Below are 15,044 nucleotides of genomic sequence, written 5' to 3'. Positions count from 1 at the left end.
AGGACTTCCTCACTGATTGGCCAAGAATTTAATGGAACAATCATGTGGTTTGTTTTTAAGCTCTAATTGCTAATTGGTTGGTGCCTGAAGGGACCAGGAAGGATAATATTAATCGTCCTTCGTCCAGGCAGGGTCATATATATTTCAGAAATCTGCGGAAGGCCATTGTATATTTTTCTCTTTATTACTATTTTCAAAGAAGAATCTACAGACTTCTTATTTTTTTGAGACAGAATCTAGCTCTGTTGCTCAGGCTGGAGTGCAGGCTGGAGTGCAGTGGCACAGTCTCGGCTCACTGCAACCTCTGCCTCCTGGGTTCAAGTGATTCTTCTGCCTCAGCCTCCCAAGTAGCTGGGATTACAGGAGCCTGCCACCACATCCGGCTAATTTTTGTATTTTTAATAGAGACAGGGTTTCACCATTTTGGCCAGGCTGGTCTCAAACTCCTGACCTCAAGTGATGCGCCCGCCTCCGCCTCCCCACGTGCTGGGATTAGAGGCGTGAGCCACTGCGCCCAGCTAGACTTCTTATTTTAATGGTGATAATCTATGCTTTTTTTTTTTTTTTGAGATGAAGTCTTGCTGTTGTTGCCCAGGCTGGAGTGCAATGGCACAATCTTGGCTCACTGCAACCTCTGCCTCCTGGGTTCAAGTGATTCTTCTGCCTCAGACTCCCAAGTAGCTGGGATTACAGGCACATGCCACCATGCCCAGCTAATTTTTGTATTTTTAGTAGAGACGGGGTTTTACCATGTTGGCCGGGCTAGTCTTGAACTCCTGACCTCAGGTGATCCACCTGCTTTGGCCTCCCAAAGTGCTGAGATTACAGGTGTGAGACACCATGCCTGGCTGATAATCCGTGCGTTTAAGAAGTTATTGTAATATGTGACCTAAATCCCTTGTTTCAATTTAAAGTCATTTTTGATTGTCCACTTGTCTGTCTTGTAGGTGAATGTTTATTTTGTCTCATACAGTATCTTTTTAAAATACTCTGATTTCTTGGGACTTATGTTATTTCTATAGTATTTATAAATATATGGCAGAATTCTCCTTACATTGCTGCTACCACTAAGTTTTTGGTTAAGATTTTTCTTTGTTTCAAAGCTACTGTATTTACTTCCCAAACTAAAAACGAAGTAGAGCAGCAGAAAGTGATTTATCGTTCATGTCTAGTTTGAGGGTTTATTCTGTCTTTTGGGTAAGCAGATATATTGATATCAGTTAATTTTATTAATACATGTTACAAAACATTAATCATTGTCGATAGAAAGGTGGTTTTGACTGGGCAGGGTAGCTCCTGCCTGTAATCCCAGCACCTTGGGAGGCCAGGGTGGGAGGATTGCTTGAGCCCAGGAGTTCAAGACTAGCCTGGGCAACATAGTGAGACCCCTGTCTCTACAAAAAAAATCAAAGAATTAGCCGGGCTTGGTGAAGCACATCTGTAGTCCCAGCTACTTGGGAGGCTGAGGTGGGAGTATCACTTGAGCATGGGAGGTAGAGGCTGCAGTGAGCCTTGATTGTACTCTAGCCTCGGTGACAGAGTGAGATCCTATCTGAAAGATAATGAAAGGAAGAAAGAAAAGGTGGTTTTGGCCAGGCACAATGGCTCATACCTGTAATCCCAGCACTTTGAGAGGCCAAGGTGGGCCAATCGCGTGAGTTCGAGACCAGCCTGGCCAACATGGTGAAACCCTATCTCTACTAAATATACAAAAAAATTAGCCAGGCATGGTGGGGGGCACCTGTAATCCCAGCTATTTGGAGGCTGAGGCAGGAGAATCCCTTGAACCTGGGAGGCAGACGAGATCGCGCCACTGCACTCCAGCCTGGGTGACAGAGTGAGACTCTGTCTCAAAAAAAAAAAAAAAAAAGAAATAAAAGGTTTTATCTCATGGGTTACTGCAGCCTTGACCTTTTGGGATCAAGCACTCCTCCCAAGTAACTGGGAATACAGTGTATGCCACCATGCCCAGCTAAATTTTTAAATTTTTTGTAGAGATGGGGTTTTGCCATGTTGCCTGGGCTAAATGTAGTTTAGAAACAATCGAAACATGCGTGTTAGGAAAAGTTATGCTCCTCTTGTTTGGATACCATGAACCCTTGAAATGGAACCTGTTTTCCTCAGTTCTTAAGCTGGCAGAGGCCCAGCTAAAGCATTTGAGCTTTAGATCAGCCCATGGAAAGGCAAACCACCTAGTCCTACAAATTGGATAGGACCTGGTGGTTTGCCTTTCCATGGGCTGATCTCAAAGGCTGGAGTGCAATGGTGCCACCTCGGCTCACTGCAACCTCCGCTTCCCGGGTTCAAGTGATCCTCTCACCTCAGTCGCCCAAGTAGCTGGGACTACAGGTGCTCACCACTGTGCCCAGCTAATTTTTGTACTTTTTGTAAAGATGAGGATTGGCGATGTTGCCCAGGCTCGTCTTGATCTCCTGGGCTCAAGACATCCTTCCGCCTCGGCCTGCCAGGGTGCTGGGATTATAGGCATGAGCCACTGTGCCCAGCCAACATTTATTTGTTAACTGTATTTTTATTTTGTTAGTCTTCTGCCACATTTATTTGATCCTTAGGTGGTGGTTGTGTTTGTGTAACCAAGCTCTAGTTCTCTGTGAGAGAATGTGGGCATAAAGAAAGAAGTAAACTTATGAAATTTTCTTCTTAATAACATTTGTTTAAAAGAAAATACAAAAAGCGACTGAAATCCTAATTCATATGTCTGACACAGCCAAATCAGGCACCTCTGTTTTTAATTAAAAATATATTATACATATATAATACATATATTATATATACTACATATATGTATAATATATGTATGTATTGTGTGTATATATATATATATTTGAGATGGAGTCTTGCTCTGTCGCCAGGCTGGAGTGCAGTGGCACGATCTCGGTTCACTGCAACCTCTGCCTCCCGGGTTCAAGTGGTTCCCCTACCCTAGCTTCCAGAGTAGCCGACACTACAGGCACGTGCCACCATGCCTGGCCAATTTTTTGTATTTTTGTAGAAATGGGGTTTCACCATGTTGGCCAGGATGGCCTCAGTCTCCTGACCTCATGATCTACCTGCCTTAGCCTCCCAAAATGCTGGGATTATAGGTGTGAGCCACCGTGCCCAGGCTTAATTAAATATTTTTTAATAAAAAATATTTTATTTTTAGTATAAGCTTTTTAATAAAAGCTTTTTAATAAAAGCTTATACTATGAAGAAATTCATTAAGGGACTATAGAGCCATTTCTTTATGGATTTGGATATCTTTGTTTTTTAAAATATATACACTACCCTAAGGTATGTTAAGGTTTTATAATGAACAGGTACATGGACTAATTCAGGCAGCTTTAGGCAATTTAGCAGTATGTTTCAATAATTTTGTGATCCAGGGGTTATTTTTACTTGTGATGGATGAGTCAGTACAAATTTTCCATAGTCTCTTCTGATCCTTCACTTTAACCTTGCCCATCATTTCTTGCTAACCTTATCATATTTTTTTCAGGCAGCATCTGTACACAAGTATTTTTAATCTAAAGGAAAATTCATGTCTGAAAGTATCTAGGATTGAGAGCAGAGTAATTTATTGCTTAGCAGGCAATTGTTACTGCTCTTTTTATGATGCTGATCTTTAAATTGTTTAGTTAGCATCATGCTATAATGAAGAAAGCTGATAAATGTTTTCTAGAATTTTTACTTGATGAAATTTGGAGACTAATTCTATTAAGTAATCATTTGATTCTTAAAAAACATAAATAAAAATCAGTTTAAACAAATTTGGCAACATGTTTGTATTCTTTAATAATATAGCATTTTTTCCAGCCGGACACAGTGGCTCATGCCTGTAATCCCAGCACTTTGGGAGGCTGAGGTGGGCGGATCACCTGAGGTTGGCAGTTCGAGACCAGCCTGACCAATATGGAGATATTTTGTCTCTTAAAAAATACAAAATTAGCTAGGCGTGGTGCTGCATGCCTGTAATCCCAGCTGCTGGGGAGGCTGAGGCAGGAGAATTGCTTGAACCCGGGAGGTGGAGCTTACAGTGAGCCGAGGTTGCGCCATTCCACTCCAGCTTGGGCAATAAGAGTGAAACTCCATCTCAAAAAAAATAAATAAATAAATAAAAAATGTGAGAAAATTACAACCTAATGTATTACCCTTTCAAATTAAAAGTGGTTTAATAGTTTAAAACCATGTAAACTCACCAAGTAAATTTAATAGAAATTCTTAACCCGGGATCCACAAATGAGCTTAGGTGGGTATCCCACAAGTCCTCTGAAATAGAATGTAAAGCCATGTGTGTATCCACATGTTTTTCTTTTTTTTTTTCTTTTCTTTTCCTTTTTTTTTTTTTTTTTTTTTTTGAGACATAGTTTCGCTCTTGTCACCCAGGCTGGAGTGCAATGGCACAATCATGGCTCACTGCAACCTCTGCCTCCCAGGTTCAAGTGACTCTTCTGCCTCAACCTCCTGAGTAGCTGGGATTACAGGTGTGTGTCACTACACCAGGCTAATTTTTTTATTTTTAGTAGAGATGGCGTTTCATTAATGTTGGCCAGGCTGGCCTCGAACTCCTGGCCTCAAGGGCCTCAAGTGATCCATCCACCTTAGCTCCCAAAATGCTGGGATTATAGACGTGAGCTACCATGCCCCCATGCCTGCCCTAACTAATGACTTTTTTTTTTTATTGAGATGGAATCTCGCTCTGTCATCCAGGCTGGAGTGCAGTGGTGCCATCTCGGCTCATTGCAACCTCTGCCTCCTGGTTCAAGTGATTCTCCTGCCTCAGCCTCCCAAGTAGCTGGGACTCCAGGCACGCACCACCACGACCAGCTAATTTTAGTATTTTTAGTAGAGACGGGGTTTCTCCATGTTGGCCAGGCTGGTCTCGAACTCGTGATCTCAAGTGATTCACCCGCCTTGGCATCCCAGGGTGCTGGGATTACAGGCGTGAGCCACCATGCCTGGCCATGACTTTCAAAGAAGCTGTTATTCTGGTTATTTTTTTGAGCAGTTATGTTAAATGCAAAACAAAATAAAAATAGTAAGAATAATAGCTAACATTTTGTAAGTGTTAAATGCTGGCACTATTCCAAGTGCTTTACATTTATTATCTCCTTGACTCGTCACAATAACTGCAAGGGAGGTAGATTATTACCCTTATTTTACAGATGAAAAAATGAGGCTGAAAGCTTAAGTGATTTGCCCAAGGTCACTGACAGAGCTAGTGAGTGGTGAAGCCAAGATTCTGACGAGACAGTCTGACTTCAGAGCTCTTTACCACTGGGCAGTACACTGGTCAACAGTGGTGGCTTTTTTTTTTCTTTTTTTGAGACCGAGTCTCGCTCTGTCGCCCAGGCTAGAGTGCAGTGGCACGATCTTGGCTCACTGCAAGCTCCGCCTCCCTGCTTCAAGCCATTCTCTTGCCTCAGCCTCCCGAGTAGCTGGGACTATAGCTGGGACTATAGGCACAGGCCACCATGCCTGGCTAATTTTTTTGTATTTTTAGTAGAGAAGGGGTTTCACCATGTTAGCCAGGATGGTCTCGATCTCCTGACCTCGTGATCTCTCCGTCTCCGCCTGTGGTGGCTTTTTATTAACAGTAAAAGTATCTCTTCCAGTTCTTCAAATGATTAGAAGCAGTTTTGCCCCAACAAATAGATTTCCAGCATTTTAAATTTGGTAGATGCCATGAGCTTATTACGGTTTTTAAAGTAGATACTATTTATAATATTAGCAATATGGAAAGGCAGTAGAGAAAGTAGTAAGTCTGTGTCTAATTAGATTTAACATCATCATCATTCCGATGCATGACTGCTAGGAGGAATACAATGCAAGTTAAAATAGAAGGGCTCCTTCCTTTCTGAAATGTAATTGCACATCTTCTGATAGTCTAGAATTCAAATTGGGTATTACCACACTGGCTCCTTAGCATAAATTCTTTGTATTTATTTAAGAAAGCTCTCTTCGGTGAGGTGATATGGAAATGAATTAAACCACCAAAGATAAAACTTTATCTTTGACTTGGTGAGGGAACTCCTAAAGGATAGTATTAGTGTTTCTCATTAAAAGTAGTAAAGCTCAATTAGGTCAGATTATAAGGACTTTGGAAAGTCAAATATTCTAAGAGAGACTTCCGTTATCACTGCACACTTTGTAGCACAAAGATTCCATTTGAACGTTTGAGCTTTAGCATTTTTATAAAATCAGTTTAGTTCCATTTTAAATAAATTCCTTAGTATTTCACTTTAGTGAAAATGTCTTCATAAAATTTATTAAGCGTCAAATCTTGGTCTGTTTCCAGTGTAGTACATAATGTGGGAATTCTCATTCTAGGTTGGCATCGTAATTGGAAGGTGGGACACTTTCAGTATCAAGTAGGGCTTTTGGTGTTTTTTCTCTTGAAGAAATAATTGTATTAGAATCTTACAAAAAACCCTCAAACATAAACATAATCACAAAAAAGTGATACTGTCAATATCATTACTGTCAATAAGAAAAAAAATGATTTTTTTTTTTTTTTGATACGGAGTCTCGCTCTGTCGCCCAGGCTGGAGTGCAGTGGCGCGATCTCGGCTCCTGCAACCTCTGCCTCCTGGGTTCAAGCGATTCTCCTGCCTCGGCCTCCTGAGTAGCTGGGAATTACAGGCGTGCATCACTACGCCTGGCTAATTTTTGTATTTTTAGTAGAGACAGGGTTTCACCAGGTTAGAGACAGGGTTTCACTAGGTAGGTCAGGCTGATAAAAATGATTTTTTGTTTGTTTGTTTTTTGAGATAGAGTCTCGCTCTGTTGCCAGGCTGGAGTGCAGTGGCTCGATCTCGGCTCACTACAACCTCCACCTCCCTGGTTCAAGCAATTCTCCTGCCTCAGCCTCTGGAGTAGCTGGGACTACAGGTGCTCGCCACCATGCCCAGCTAATTTTTGTATTTTTAGCAGGGACGGGGTTTCACCATGTTGGCCAGGGTGGTCTCGATTTCTTGACCTAGTGATCCACCTGCCTTGGACTCCCAAAGTGCTGGGATTACAGGCGTGAGCCACCGTACCCGGCCACAAAAATGATTTTTTTTTTTGAGACGGAGTCTCGCTCTGTCGCCCAGGCTGGAGTGCGGTGGCAGGATCTCGGCTCACTGCAAGCTCCGCCTCCCGGGTTCACGCCATTCTCCTGCCTCAGCCTCCCGAGTAGCTGGGACGGCAGGCGCCCGCCACCTACGCCCGGCTAGTTTTTTGTATTTTTTTAGTAAACACGGTGTTTTACCGTGTTAGCCAGGATGGTCTCGATCTCCTGACCTCATGATTCGCCCGTTTCGGCCTCCCGAAGTGCTGAGATTACAGGCTTGAGCCACCACGCCTGGCAAAAATGATTTTTAAAAGGAGTTCAGATGATCAGAAATGGGGTTGAAAGACAAACGTAGGACTCTTGTCATGTGTGATCTTGGCTTGTTCAGTTGTTTATTCTATTTCTCCTGCGCCTTTTAGGGAGATACTTTGTTAGGGTTTTTGGCAATGTTATTCATATGAAATATTTCTATAAATAGAAGATAAATGTATATCCTAGAGCAGTTGCTTGTTTTGTAGAGATGCCATGAATTAGATAAATTTATTTTTAGATTTTCCTTTCTTCTGTTTTCTCCATTCTGTTTTCTCCTCTCCAGTCCCCTTAACCCTGCCCTAAAGCAGACCCTCCTCATCTGTTCTGGGACTTTTCCAATAGCCTGTACTTTATGAAGGACCATTCATTAGTCCATATTGTTCTTTGATGTGGCAGGCTTCCAGAAGTCTTTCAGCCCTAGGGGAATTGTTCATAGTCTCAGGCGACTCTGGATCTTTTTTGGCAGAAATGTGTATATTTTTTATCTGCTAATTATAGAGCCTGAATGTCCTCCTGTCTGTTGACCTTCTTAGTTTTCCTTTGAATTGGTATCCTTTGTGTTGCAGATGTCATCTTTCTTGAAGAGTGCTTGATTATGTGTATTTAACTGAAAATCGAATAAATCCCTAAATATTGTAAAATGTGCTCTTCAAAATAACCTGCATTTTGGAATTGGTGTGGGTAAAGTCAGTTTTAGAATCACTAAAGTCAGACAGAAACCTATTGTAATGTGAAAGACGAGGTGGATCAAATACTCGCTGTTCCAGGGTCATGGAAGGAAAAAAATTGCAGTTCATCTTCTTCTTATAATTAAGCTTCAGAAGTTCTTCAGAATAGCAGTGTCTGAGGACTGCTTTTGTGAGCTGGTAGTACCAGTTGTTGAGACATTGTTGAGAGAGCACATGAATTGTCTCAAACTAGTTAGTTGGGTCAAGGGAAAGATAAAATGAAGAGTGAATGAGTCTTTCTATTGTACTCTGAGGCATGACAGCGTGTTCCACTTTTGAGCTTTTATCAAGATGGGACTTGTCTAGACTTCTAATGAAATAGGCTTCAGGTAAAGTAGAAACATTATGTCAAGAGGATTTTTGATTGTTCAAATAAATGTTAAACATTCTTTTAACTCTTTGGATCTTGGATAGATTTGATACTTGGGATACCTTTACAGTCACACATGATGCTGTCCTGAATGATCAGCAGCTTTCAGGAGTTACTCTTGTATTCCCAGATACACTTGTGATACTTTCAGTGCTAAGAAAATCTATATTCTGTAACTTTGAAGTTATTTAACAGTTAAGTACTATTTGCTGATTTATTCTGATTTTGTCTTAAATGACAAAGATTTTATTCATCCTTTCTCTTCAAACTTTATTTGACAAATGGTACATTTTAATGTTTCTCAAAAATGAAGGCCTATATTCTTTTTATATGTTTTATCTTTGTATGTTATTTCTTTCATCTTTTTTTTTTTTTTCTGAGACAGAGTCTCACTCTGTTACCCAGGCTGCAGTGCAGTGGTTTGATCATGGCTCACTGCAGACTCGACCTCCCCGGCTCAAGTGATCCTTGATCCTCCCACCTCAGCCTCCTGAGTGACTGGGACTACAGGTGTGCACCACCTTGTCTGGCTAATTTTTTTTTTTTTTTTTTTTTGAGACAGTCTTATTCTGTTGCCCAAGCTAGAGTGCAGCTGTGTAATCATGGTTTACTGCAGCCTTGACCTCCCTGGGCTCAAATGATCAATCCTCCCACTTCAGCCCCCCAAGTAGCTCGGACTACAGGCACACACCACTACACCCAGCTAATTTTTATATTTTTTGTAAAGATAGGGTTTCGCCTTGTTGCCCAGGCTGGTCTCGAACTCCTGAGCTTAAGCAGTTCACACACCTCGGCCTCCCAGAGTACTGGGGTTACAGGTGTGAGCCACCATGCTCAGCCTTTTATTTTTAATATATAAGAAATACCTTTTTTTTTTTTTTTTAAATTTGAGATGGAGTCTCGTTCTCTTGCCTAGGCTGGAGTGTAGTGGCGTGGTCTCAGCTCACTGCAACCTCCGCCTCCCAGGTTAAAGCAATTATCCTGCCTCGGCCTCCCAAGTAGCTGGGATTACAAGCATGCGCCACCACGCCTGGCTCATTTTTTTATATATTTAGTAGAGATGGGGTTTCACCATATTGGCCAGGCTGGTCTCGAACTCCTGACCTTGTGATCCACCCGCCTCAGCCTCCCAAAGTGCTGGGATTAGAGGCGTGTCCCCCCCCCACGCCCGACTCATTGTTTGTTTTATCATGACAGTAGCAATGTGTTTTAATTGTAAAATTCTTGACTTTTTGTTTTGTTTATAAACTTCCTTTTCTTGGCCCTGTGCATTAAACTACAGTAGATTAGGTGAAACTGTTCTCTGATCACACTAGCATTTAAAATATGAACCTGAATCTTCTCAGGTACTTTCATCTCTCCAATCTATTAATGTTTCTGAGTACATAAACATCAATTAGCTCACCAAATTAAAGTTAGCAAATGCGTCAGTCATGTAATTTGCTTGTGACATTTTGAGTTAGCAGGGCCATGAGGGAAGTATGTTTTTGTGAGTGGGTGTGCTTATCTCTCTGTCTTCAGGTGGTGATGGAAAGTTGTACATGTAAGAGAAGGAGTTGTGGCAGTGGATATGTGAAATGCTAAATGTATATGTGCCTCTGCTTGGGGCAGAACCACTTTACCAGAGAAGTCTCCAAGAGTTGCAAACTACATATTCTTTTTCCTTATATAAGTGAATCTTTTAATTAGTGTAATATTATGTAGAGTGTATTTTTTTTTTTATTTTGTTTTTTGACAGGTGATATTTTGAGAACTCTGCAAAATGAGCAATCTAGACAAAGTTTTAGAACAAATGTTACTAGATTTAAACTATGAGGCTGGTCTCTGCAAAAATACAAAATAAATACTAATCAGTGGTCTAAGCAAAATCCAGGAAGGATTTGTGTTAATTTGACAAGTGAGTTTAGAATTCTTTAGCCACTATTTTTTAGAAACCAGCTTTGTTCATACATCCTTTCTCTAATTTGCCTCACTTTTGATCTTTGACAAACCAGCTGCAATTTGGTTTCATTAACAAACTTAACTGGTTAACAGATGTTTTGGCTCTATTTTGTCCTTTCTATTAGAAACAGCATAGGCGTACGTAGAAACCATGCTGGGCCTTTTCCTGTCTGTAGCTAGACAGGCGTTACAGAAGAGCAACCTAATTTTACTTACAAGTTCAATTTTTCTTCCTCAGTATTATTATTATAGGTATACAAACATTTTAGTTTTGTTTCCCCCATCAAGGAGGTCTTTTGTTGTTAATAGTCTTCCATCTGTTATTCCAGTATATACTCCTCACCCCCCTTTTTAGCATTGCAAAATCTTAGCATGCAGGGAAATAGGTACTATTGCCGGAGAGGTAATTGAGATATCAGCGACTCTTCCACAGTTCAAGGGAAGGAGTGGGACTAGCCTGGTGAATTTAGATAATTTCTTCCGTCTTCTTTGATGTCAGTGAGCTGCCATATGGAGAGCAGTGAGGCCTGCAGGAAGGAGGTGAGCCTTGGTCTGGGCTGCCTGGGGTGTTCAGAGTGATATGGGCTGAGAGCCAGAGGCAGAGCTTGACTGTTTCTGTAGTAGTTTCTGATGTGACCAGCCCTGCTTTTTGTCCAAGGTTTCCCTGTCATGCTTGCACCCTATGGGTATGATGAAGTTTAAGAAACAGATCATAAACATTATATTGGGAAAGAGAAACAATAGTAAGAAGAGAAAAGAACGTATTAAAATCTAGTAATAAGGCCATTAAAAGATGACTCCCATTTGATATTTGACCAACTTGTTTTCAAAATTAGTATTGTAGACACTTCTATCTTATAACAAAACCCAGCTTTAGCTATTGAGCTTTGAGTTGTGAGTAAAGCAGCAGAAAACAGGATCTGCTGGTGGAAGAGTATTGGCTGTTTGAAGAACACCGGCTGTTCCAGGTAGACTCCTGGCAATGTGCGTGCAGACCTGGGAAAGGTAGGCATGGAGGGAGCTAGGAAGATACTTCTCTCCTAACCTTTATAATTTATAAAATCAGAGTATTTCAGAAATATTGAAAGAGTAGTCTGGTAAACACTCTATTTCTTTCACATAGATTCACCAATTTTAACATTTTGCCACATTCTTTCTCTTCTTGTATGTGTGTATATGTATATGTTTTTATACATGGGTGTGCGTGTATATATACAGCACATTTATATATTCACAATTTTGGCTGAACTGTTGGAAACTAAATGGTGAATATTATATTTCACCCCTAAATACTTAATAATATATCAAAAACATTCCCTTATATACTATACTATTATGCAAAAAATTTGGCAGTGGAATGAGTGTTAACTGACAGTCCGTATTTCCCCAGATGGACCCAAAAATCTCATTTATAACTTTTGACTTTTTTTGAGATGGAGTCTCGCTCGGTTGCCCAGGCTGGAGTGCAGTGATATGATCTCAGCTCACTGCAACCTCCATACCCCCAGGTTCAAGCAATTCTCTTGCCTCAGCCTCCTGAGCAGCTGGGACTACAGGTGTGTGCCACCATGCCCGGCTAACTTTTTTGTAGTTTTAGTGGAGATGGGGTTTCGCCAGGTTGGCCAGGCTGGTCTTGAACTCCTGACCTCAGGTGATCCACCCACCTAGGCCTCCCGAAGTGCTGGGATTAAAGGCATGAGCCACCGCGCCTGGCCAACTTTTGACTTTTCATCCAGGATCCAACCAAAGATCATATATTACATTTGGCTGTCATGTCAGCTTTAATAGAGAACAGTTTTCCCTCCTTTTTGCTTCTGAAGACATTGACATTTTTGAAGTCTAGGGTAGTTGTCTTGTAGGATGTCCCATAATTAGTATTTGTCTGACTTTGTCCTCATGATTAGATTCAGAGTGAACGTTTTTGACAAGAATAGCGGGGTCTGGGAGTAGTGGCTCACACCTGTAATCCCAGTAGTTCGGGAGGCTAAGATGGATGGATTGCTTGAGCTCAGAAGTTTGAGACCAGCCTGGGAAACATGGCGAAACCCCGTTTCTACAAAAAATACAAAAAAATCATCCGGGTGTGGTGGCACGTGCCTGTAGTCCCAGCTACTTGGGAGGCTGAGATGGAAAGAATGCTTGAATCTGGGAGACTTAGGTTGCCGTGAGCCAAGGTCGCACCACTGTGCTCCAGCCTGAGCAACAGAGTGCAACTCTGTCTCAAAAAGAAAAAAGAAAAGAAAAAATACTGTATGGGAGATGTTGTGTATTTCTTCTTATGATATACCAGGAGATAAATAATTTCAGGTTGTCTCATTACTGGTGGTGCTTATTTTATCAGTTGGTTAAGGTGGCATCTACTAGATCTTTGTTTATAAAGGCACCTTTTCCCTTTTGTAATTAACAAGCAGTCTGTGCAACGATACTTTGAAAGCAGGTGAGTAACCTTTCACCCAGTGTGTATTAGTTTTCTATTACTGCTGTAACAAATTACAGCAACTTAGTGGCTTAACACAACACAAATGTATTGTCTTACAGTTCAGTAGGTCAGAAGTCCAACATGTGTTTCTTAGGTTAAAATCAAGGTGAGGGCAAAGTAATGTTCTTTTGTGGAGGCTCTAGGAGAGGATCTTTCCCCTTGCTTTTTTGAGCTTTAGAGGCTGCCCATATTCCTTGACTCATGGTCCCTTCCTCCATCTTCAAAGCCATCAGTGTTGCATCTCTCTGACTATTCTTCCATAGTCACATCTCCCTCTTACCACATCCTGGACAGCTTCTTGGCTTTTAAAGGATGCATATTATTAGATTGAGCCCATTTGGATAATCCAGATAATGCCCTTATCTCACAGTCCTTAACTTTATCATATCTGCAAGGTTATTTTGCCATGTAAGGTTCTAGGCATTAGGAAGTAGACATTTTGGGGGGGCCCATTATTTTGCCTGCCACACAGGGTTTAGTATTGTCACCTAAATCAAATTTTGCATTGGGGGTTGCAAATCATTGAAGGTTTTGGGCTATGGTGGACCATGATCAAGTCTGCTTAGAAAGGAATGAGGGCCAGGTGCGGGTGGCTCACATCTATAATCCCAGTGCTTTGGGAGGCCAAGGCGGGTGGATCACTTGAGGCCAGGAGTTTGAGATCAGCCTGGACAACATAGTGAGATCCCATCTCTAGAAAAAATTTTAAAAAATTATCCAAGTGTGGTGGCACAGAACTGTAGTCCTAACTCTTTGGGAGGCTGAGGTGGGAGGATTGCCTGAGTCCAGGAGTTTGAGGCTGCAGTGAGCTATGATCGTGCCACTGCACTCCAGCCTGGGCGACTGAGTAGGACTCTATTTCTTAATTTAAAGAAAAAAAAAAAAAAGGAAAAAATAACCAGAAAGGAATTAATCACAGTTTATGGGAGTAATGCTAGCTGAAGACTGGGAGTCAAGAGGCCTGAGTTTTGAGTCTCATGGTACATCCTGAGTCATTTCCAGGAGGGCAGGAATGGGGGCTGCCTCTTGCCTCCACTTCATGTCCCTTTACTCACTAGTTGAAGAACTGAAGAATGGATTTGACACTAATAGCTTCAGAGTTGTTAACAATAGAAGTTTGGATGTGCAATTTTTTTTTTTTTTTTTTTTTTTTTTGAGACAGGATCTCGCTCTGTTGGCCAGGCTGGAATGCAGTGGTGCAGTCATGGCTCACTGCAGCCTTGACCTCCCAGGCTCAAGCACTCCTCCCACCTCAGGCTCCTGGAAATTACAGGGGTGTGTGCCACCATGCCCAGCTAATTTTTGTATATTTGGTAGGCATGGGTTTTGCCGTGTTGCCCAGGCTGGTCTCGAACTCCTTGGCTCAAGCAATCCACCCACCTTGGCCTCCCAAAGTTTTGGGATTACAAGTGAGAGCCGCTATGCCTTGCCCAAAATGATTTTTGAGAAGTACATTTAAAGTTGTAGAGAAAGGTCTTTCATTTAAATGCCCACAGGGTGTATGAAAAATACAAGGTGCTTTATCAAGATGGGCTCTTTGGCTCATGCCTGTATTCCCAGCATTTTGGAAGGCCGAGGCGGGTGGATCTCTTGAGGTCTGGAGTCCGATACCAGCCTGGGCAACATGGTGAAACCCCATCTCTACTAAAAATGTAAAAGTTAGTAGTGTGGTGGCTCGCGCCTATAGTCCCAGCTACTGGGGAGGCTGAGGCCAGAGAATCTCTTGAACCCTTGAGGTGGAGATTGCGGTGAGCCAATATTGTGCCACTGTACGAGCAAGACTCCATCTCAGGAACTCCTGACCTCAAGTGATCCACCCACATTGGCCTCCCAAAGTGCTGGGATTATAGGCGTGAGCCACTGTGCCCTGCCTCTTTGATATTTTAAAGACTAAGTAACAGCTGAAGAATTTTATGTCTTTTATTTATTTATTTATTTATTTATTTAGACAAAGTCTTGCTTTGTTGCCCAGGCTGGAGCGCAGTGGCACAATCTTGGCTCACTACAGCCACCACCTCTCAGGTTCAAGCAATTCTCATGCCTCAGCCTCCTGAGTAGCTGGAATTACAGATGCCTGCTACCATGCCCAGCTAATTTTTTTTTAGTAGAGATGGGGTTTCACTGTGTTGATGAGGTTGGTTTTGAACTCCTGGCCTCAAGAGA

The 15,044-nt window shown here is 41.8% G+C and overlaps 1 protein-coding gene across 20 annotated transcripts in view; it reads left to right on the top strand.

Annotated features, from left to right (window-relative positions):
• KAT6B (lysine acetyltransferase 6B) overlaps positions 1–15,044 on the top strand; it is a 204,874-nt gene that overhangs the window by 18,960 nt on the left and 170,870 nt on the right. The gene's annotated exons all lie outside the window — the stretch shown is intronic.

The sequence above is a fragment of the Macaca fascicularis genome, chromosome 9 (assembly GCF_037993035.2).
Source record: "Macaca fascicularis isolate 582-1 chromosome 9, T2T-MFA8v1.1".
In the NCBI taxonomy this organism is placed as follows: domain Eukaryota; kingdom Metazoa; phylum Chordata; class Mammalia; order Primates; family Cercopithecidae; genus Macaca; species Macaca fascicularis.
Note: the sequence above shows the minus strand (reverse complement) of the source record. Positions and strands in the feature narration are given on the sequence as shown.